Genomic DNA, 7866 nt, shown 5'->3' with positions numbered 1-7866 from the left:
GATTGACCAATCAGTTTAGCATGTTGAAGCACAATAGCTCGGTTTTTGATTGTTTTCATAAATGAGAACAATTTTTAGCTAAGTTTAATTTGCAGTGTTGCATATTTTGTATATTTAACGGAAAATATTTTATATTTAAGCCCCCAATCCTCATGTTTTGGGAGCTTTAAAGACTTTCTCCTGCTTTCCTTTCAAATTATTATTTTTGCATGCATGTAAACCCATGCTGTTATTTATTTATTAGTCTTATAAGACCACTGAAGCTCCATGATGAATTGAGCAAAAGAGCACTTCATCCCAGAATGGCCCAGTTTGGTCCTGTGACCATAACAAATACTGAGATGAAATATTTGAGGAAAAGACACTAATTTGGCCTATGAGAGTCATTATCAGCACTCCAGTCAACAAGTGCAGAAATACAGTGGATGTAAATCTAACACTTTACGCCCCGGGAGACAAACTGCCACTGTTGAATAACCACTGATGAATCTTATCAGAAGCTTGTTGGAGCGACAGGCTTCCTTCTCCGTTTCAGCTAACAAAACCTTCTACTGTCCCCGGGGCCCGCTGCTTTCTGCCCTGCAGAGAATAGTGTCACAATTGGCCTTTGTGTTCATTATGTTAGAGGCATCTTCCCATTGCGCTGTGGGGTCCCTTCCAATGCTGAATTAGGCCCATGGGGATTTTAGCCAAGTCACAGAGGTCAGTGACCCTTCTTGTCACACCCCCAACACACACACACACACACACACACACACATACACACATACACACACGCACACATATACATATATATGTATAAATACACACACACACACACACACACAGAGAGCCCTGTTCTTATTCTGTGTGAGCTATAAATTAGGGCAGCACTTCAATTTTAGGAATTAAAGGAGGCTCGACCGTGTGAATCCTGTGGTGTGTGTGTGTGTGTGTGTGTGTGTGTGTGTGTGTGTGTGTGTGTGTGTGTGTGTGTGTGTGTGTGTGTGTGTGTGTGTGTGTGTGTGTGTGTGTGGTTCTACAGGGGTGGCCAGGCAGAGGACCACTGAATGTTCTCACCATTCAAGTCTGACGTCCACCCTTAAAGAATCTATAACATGACCTCATCGTCTCACAGGACGTCATAAATGAATCAGCTAATTGTGGCGGGGGAAAACCCATTAATCATCAACCTCATGGTGGGTCTAGATTTTCCTTCTAATTCCACAAGATGCAGGGTGTCCGCTTAAACACCGAATTGCCTGCCGCACAACAGAAAACCAAACAAGACACAAATTTTCATCAGACTGATGCTTAAAATATCACATTGAAGATTTGCCCCCACATCTGAATCCCCGTTTGGTTATTAGTGTGAACAACTAAAACAATGCATGAATGAACAATTCCCCAAATACCTACCTGGACTACTGAATTGGATCCCAAAATACAGTGTATCTCTAAAAAACATTACCGCTATTTTTTAACATATAAAGAAGGGATCCCACACACGTCTGCAGATAACAACTACTTATTGACAAAACAGGAGATGTTTCAATCTGATGAGGATCTTCCTCAAGTCAAAATATCGTCAGTGCAGTATCCTGTATTGGTCCTATATCAATATGGGTTGTCCCATCAGGTGGCTTCTTCAACAAACCTCTCCTTTGAGACTTATACCAAAGAGAAGGAAATCTTTATTTTGAATGCTCAAATGTGACAATAGTCACCTGCAACAGGCATCCTTTCTGTCGCTCGCTCAGCTAAATCAGTGTTAGCATGCAGAACTAAGCACAAATGAAAACAAAGCCAAACAGCTGATTTGATTATACTTTGGTTAAAAACAATGTTTCAAAAATACTTCTACTGAAATGTGTCCTAAAACGAGCAAGAAAAGTGTAACCAAACTGAGCTTGCAGTTTAGACGCTGGCATAAAGACTGTAACACTTTGAGGAGTTCGGTTTAAGGCATACCGACCTCCCCAAGATGACGGGTAAAGTGCGACTTGAGAGATGAAATACTGAAACAGTGGGTGAAGAAAGCAAAGGTGTGTGTGTGTGTGTGTGTGTGTGTGTGTGTGTGTGTGTGTGTGTGTGTGTGTGTGTGTGTGTGTGTGTGTGTGTGTGTGTGTGTGTGTGTGTGTGTGTGTGTGTGTGTGTGTGTGTGTGTGACAACCGAGCTATGGGAGCGTTCCGCTGCAGAATGGAGTTGTGCAAAGTTGCCATGGAAAAACTGATCGTCGCACAAACTGTTTCTTAATCGAGTGGAGGTCTTAGTAAGTGGGAGGGATTCTGAGTTTTTAGCACAAGAAGCGTCTCTGCGTTTGCATGGATTTAGTGGGATTATGTGGACATTCATGGCAACCAGTGAGGCCAGCAGGTGAGGTCTGGGCTCAGCTGCCTTAGCCTTTAGGTAAACACAGAGAAGGGTTGCCAGATCCTGGCTGCGTTGCCTAGCTGATATTGTATCTGTCCAAACTACTTACGTCAGTCAGGCTGATCTGCCTACTCCTGCAGAGTGGCGCTGACAGGGGGCTGCTTGTTGCCGCATGGGAGACACTGAGGACAGGCTTTCATCGTCTAAGTGCCGCAGTGAGGCCGGACCAAAAACGGTCTGGTGACATTACTTGACTGGCTATCAATAGTATCTTAGCAGGGGCTAAAACCAAAAGCAAACATGCAGTGAGCCTGAGTGTGAATGTTTGAGGCAAGGCTCTGTCACTTTAGGAGCATCGTGTGTTGACGCAGAGCAGAAATAACAACAGGCCTGGTAAAGTGATCAAGTTGTGAGCTTTTGTCTCTTTTCAGAAAGTCCTGATCTGATTTTCACTGAGCTTATACTTTTAATTAGATTTGCATTTTTAACATGCCTGTTTTACATGTGTTTTTGGACTTAAACAGTAAAACAGGCTTATCTAAATGAATAGTTCAGTGTTTTCTGCCTGACACCACATCAGATTAAGACAAGGGAATTGCCACGTTACATATTTAGTGCTGTCAGGAATTCTTGCACATTTGCCTCACAAAAACTGTTTTTCTTTCACATGACCTTTTGTTGAAAACGTTGAATGTAAGATAAGAAGAGATTTCAGAAGATGTTGAACTGAATTATAAACAGCTCTGAGAAGTTTGGGAAAATGAACATGTAGCATGTCTTCCAGAACACCTTGTCCTGATTTACTGATGTAAAGCTGTAACACACATGGAGGAGTGAAAGTGAATAAATAGCTGAATGAATATAGAAACTATAATGTTTCTCTGTCTTTCAGTGTCTCCATTCCTAATGAGGTTCTACTAACACTGGTCATGGATTTGGGCTTTCCTGGTGTTCGTTTGATTGTTTGTTCATCTGTACAGAGTTTAAAACTAAACTTTAAAACATTTAAAGTGAAATCCATCTCTGTGGCACCCTATCATCATGTCATCATTGTGTTCCTTCTCTGCTGCAGTCTCTCTGTTTGTTCACCTGCCGGTCAGTCGTGCCCAGCCTGAAAGGCCACAGCTTCGCCCCTCTGACCTCCTGACCCCGTGCAGCCTCCACACGCCTCCTCTCTGGACCAGCAAATATTGAACCAGTCAGTCAGGGTTTCTCTGCTGTTTAACTGTTGCTGGAGAACAGCTTTACCACCACTAGACAACAGCAACAGCACGCCAGGGCAGACCCCTGTGTGTGTTTGTGTGTGTGTGTGTGTGTGTGTGTGTGTGTGTGTGTGTGCGCATGTGCGTGTGCGTGTGTGTGCACACACATGGTTTGAGCAAGTGTCTGGGTGTTTAAGTGATACACAACAATTGGCTACACCAACTGGAATTTTTTTTGATTGCTAAACGACAGTGGGCACAACTGAAGCTACACGTACAAAACTCTAACTACAGCCTGTACAGTCACCGGAGCTAAACAGTTCACATTTCCTGCAAACTCACTCCAAGCAACACAACTCGTACCACACGTCTCAAAACAGGATCAGTGCAGCAAACACTACGAGCAGTCCTAACTGAGACAACACACACTGTCACTCAGAACACACTGAGAGTAAAATCACTAGCACCAAAAACCAATAGATAAAATTCTAACTTTCTTATCTTTACAGTTTGTACAGTTTGAGTGACTTCACATTACTCATTTGTTTCTTTAAAGAAAAGATATAAATTTTATGTAATATAACGATTTTTACGTAAGATAATGAAGAAGGAACAAAAAGCAGCAGTTTGCTTCAATACAGTATTTTGTCTCTAGTAATTTATGGAATTACTGTAAAAAAAAATAAAAAAAATAAAATAAAGGTACATAACAGTAACATAGAATAGTGTGACTAATCTTGCCTCTTTCCAGCACTATGCTGCAAGTTTTCTTCATCACATTGGATGTCTGCATCATCTCTAAATGCTAATGAATGTGGTGATTTCAACGCTTTCACCTTCATTACTTTCTGAAAAACAGTAAGAACACAGTTTTACTATAGTAAAGATATAGTGTTTTCACATTTTGTTTTTTTGTAGCTGCGTATGTAACCTCAGACATCTCACCGGGTCATATTGGAATATTTGCTCTTTTACATGTTTCTCTCAAATGGTACAGTGTAGAATTGTTTGCAATTCTTATTTGGTTTTTGTATACAAAAAAATGTATGTTCACTAACCAGTCTAAAACAAGACACCTGCTTAGGCTTTCAGCTAAAATTACAATCAGCCGTGTTTGACAGGCACCAGACTGAAATCTATTCTGTTTTGAATGTGTGGTGTAACCGTTGTGACAGCAGTGTTTTAGCATTTGAACAAAGCGCTGTAAATCCTCAGTGTTGTGCACGTTGTGGTTAAAGCCATGGGATAAGTTTGTAGAGTTTTGAAAACTGTGTTCAATCAATTAAAGAAACAAACTAGAGTTTTGTCCACATTAACTGCTGCTACTGGTTCACCCAAGTATGTGAAAGTTTCAACTCAAAGTTTCCAGTTTTTTTCAATTTTAAATCCGTTGGAAAGTTTGTAAATTAAATTCAAAGTCAAATCTAGATTTATCGTTTTAGGCCATGCAATTCAACTAAACTAAGTTTAACCCTTAATTTAAATGAATCACTTTTACTACAACCCAATTAAATTGTGTAGACAGTGCACGCACATTGTACAATTAATGTATGTTGTGTCCTAAATCCATACTACATACTGATTTAAACAGGTTTTTAGTCTGTTTTCAGGTGTTTCACCCTGAAAAAAAGCATAAAAGGTATAGCTGAAAAAGTCAGGATGTGTGCTTAATGCACTTGATTTGTCAGTAAGCTGTTGACGTGTGATGTTTATTGTCCCACAATTCAATGCACTAAGGAAATCGAAGAGCTACACAAAGCAGCAAATACTTTAAATAATTTGTAAATGGTGGCGAGACACCTCCAGAAAGACTGCTGAAATCAATCAAACAACAAACACAAACAAAATAGATTTATCAAGTTAATTTGGCACATCTACCTCATCATTTCCTGTCAGTATAAAACTACAGGATACATTGATTTATTGTTTACCATCTGAAGAAACTATGCTATGTGTGACAATTAGTAAACAACACATTCACCATTGTCAATCCATTATGTGCATTGAGACGCTGTGCATGTTGTGTGTGTTAATGAGATTGTATCCTTTGGATTGTTTCTCAGAGCTGTGTGTGTGTGTGTGTGTGTGTGTGTGTGTGTGTGTGTGTGTGTGTGTGTGTGTGTGTGTGTGTGTGTGTGTGTGTGTGTGTGTGTGTGTGTGTGTGTGTGTGTGTGTGTGTGTGTGTGTGTGTGTGTTTGTGTGTGTGTGTATATCTGTGTTTGTGTGTGTGAGATCCTGGGTGCTTAGGGATGTTTGCTCTGCCAACACTCAGTGACTGTAGTTGTCGTCGTCTCTCCAGCCTCAAATGAAACAGACACTCTGCAGCCCTTTATCAGGCAGACTTGGCCCGTCCCTTTAAGAGGAGGAAGGTAAATAATGGCAGGACTTTAATAGGTGGATAATGTGGTTGCAGGGCACAAGACTGACTGTCCCTAAGCAAACAGGACCATGGAAGCCTATACACACACACAGACAGAAAGACACACGACACACACCAACAGCTCTCCTAAGCAGAAGATATAAAGAACGTAAATAAGAAATGTATACGTTTAGTCTCGCTCTTATTTTGCACGCACTTTCAGTTCTCTTTTAGGAGTTAGAATCTCAATCACATGTTCACTCTCTTAACAATCACGTATAGTTCAAATTAAACACCTTGCACTATATTTTCATGTTGTTTTTTTGCTTTTCCTTTTGGATTTAAATTCCCAACTTAGCAATGTTTTACCAGGAATTCAACAAAGTGTGTTATCTTCATTAACTTCAAAACAGTTTCCTATTACTTTTTCTATTACTATAAATTATCTTGTTTATTGTCTTAACTTTTTTCTAAGTTCATCTGTTTCACCTTCAAGTTTGCTTATGTTTTTTAGATTTACATGTTAGATATCCCCAGAGTAAAAACTAGTTTGGTTGCCCAATCTTGATGACAAAAAACAAGACAAGAAAGACATGCTGCCACAACAGAAGTCACACTAACACAAATTGCAAGAGGACATTGATGTTTGGCTCAGTAGCCCACCTTGCTGCTAAATTAACAAGTGTGCAATACAATTGATCAATTGAAAAAGGCCGACCATAAGTGATGCATTTGGAAACCAGCAAAGCAGACAATAAATATGAAAAAGAAAACTCATGTCTCAGAAAACAAGCGTCACATGTCAAATATGTTATTTCCATGTCTTTGGGTTTATCACCCTCTTCCTCCTCCTCTCTTTTATAGTACAATATATGCACTGCATCAGAAGTTCACCTGTAGGCCTTCTCTACCCTCATCCTCATCATCATCATCATCATCATCATCATCATCATCATCATCATCATTATCATCATCATCATCATCCTCTTCATCATCCTCTCATATCACATCCATAAAGATACAGCACAATTACATATATTCACATACATGTACACTCACCAGCGGCACACACACACACACACACACACACACACACACACACACACACGTTCCCTGAAGTCTCCAGTGGCCAATTGAGATAGTCTACCTTCCTTGGGGGGATGTGCACCTTCACCCCCAACCCCCTTCTCCCCCTTGAGTCTCCCCCCTAAAGACCCTTTGACCCCTGACACACGACCTCTGTGCTGAATGAGTACACACAGGGGCGTCAGAGCGAGACCCCTGGACATTCCTGCTCCACCATGACACGCACACACACACACACACAGAGCAACATACACATACCCTCTGGGTGTGCACAGCACCGAACAGTTAAAAATGGATGGAACACTGGTCATACACAAGGCGTCTCACTAAACACACACACACACACACACATATACACACACACACACAGCTGGGAGGTGAGGGGTTAGTTGTGGGTCGCAGGTTAATACAGTCCAAATGGGCAGGACAGGGGGAGCTGTAGAGATGAGGAGCAGCTCTGTTTGATTAGTTCTTGTGTGTGTTTCAGAACTAAGGTTCATTTTCACATTGAGTGTCATTGGTTTATAGAGGGAAACTGAAAATAGTACCTAAAATAAAACAGTCTTGGACCTCTAGAAGCATACCTTGATAAGGTTGAAGGAAAAGAGGAGGGAAGTGAGAAAGGAGGAAAGAAAAGCGGTGAGAAGGAATGATGCATGGATTAACAAAACATATTTAATCAAATACTGAACTACATTTACAGTTTTTTGTTATTGTTAAGTGAAAGTGGGCACAGCTGAAGCCACATGTGCAAAACTCATACCACAGTCTGCACTACCAACAGTCACCGGAGCTAAACAGTTCACATTTCCTGCAAACTCATTCCAAGCAACACAACTCGTACCACACGTCTCAAAACAGGATCA

General features: G+C 40.8%; 1 long non-coding RNA gene across 1 annotated transcript in view; it reads left to right on the top strand.

The window, feature by feature from the left end:
- The first annotated feature begins 1021 nt into the window (after positions 1 to 1021).
- LOC116696262 (uncharacterized) overlaps positions 1022 to 7866 on the top strand; it is a 28185-nt gene continuing 21340 nt past the window's right edge. Inside the window, exon 1 of the long non-coding RNA XR_004333664.1 lies at positions 1022 to 4599. This is a non-coding gene — a long non-coding RNA (uncharacterized LOC116696262). The remainder of the gene's footprint in view (positions 4600 to 7866) is intronic.

Source organism: Etheostoma spectabile, chromosome 9, assembly GCF_008692095.1.
Source record: "Etheostoma spectabile isolate EspeVRDwgs_2016 chromosome 9, UIUC_Espe_1.0, whole genome shotgun sequence".
Taxonomy (NCBI): domain Eukaryota; kingdom Metazoa; phylum Chordata; class Actinopteri; order Perciformes; family Percidae; genus Etheostoma; species Etheostoma spectabile.
The sequence above is the reverse complement of the archived record's forward strand: the minus strand, read 5'-3'. Positions and strand labels throughout refer to the sequence as shown.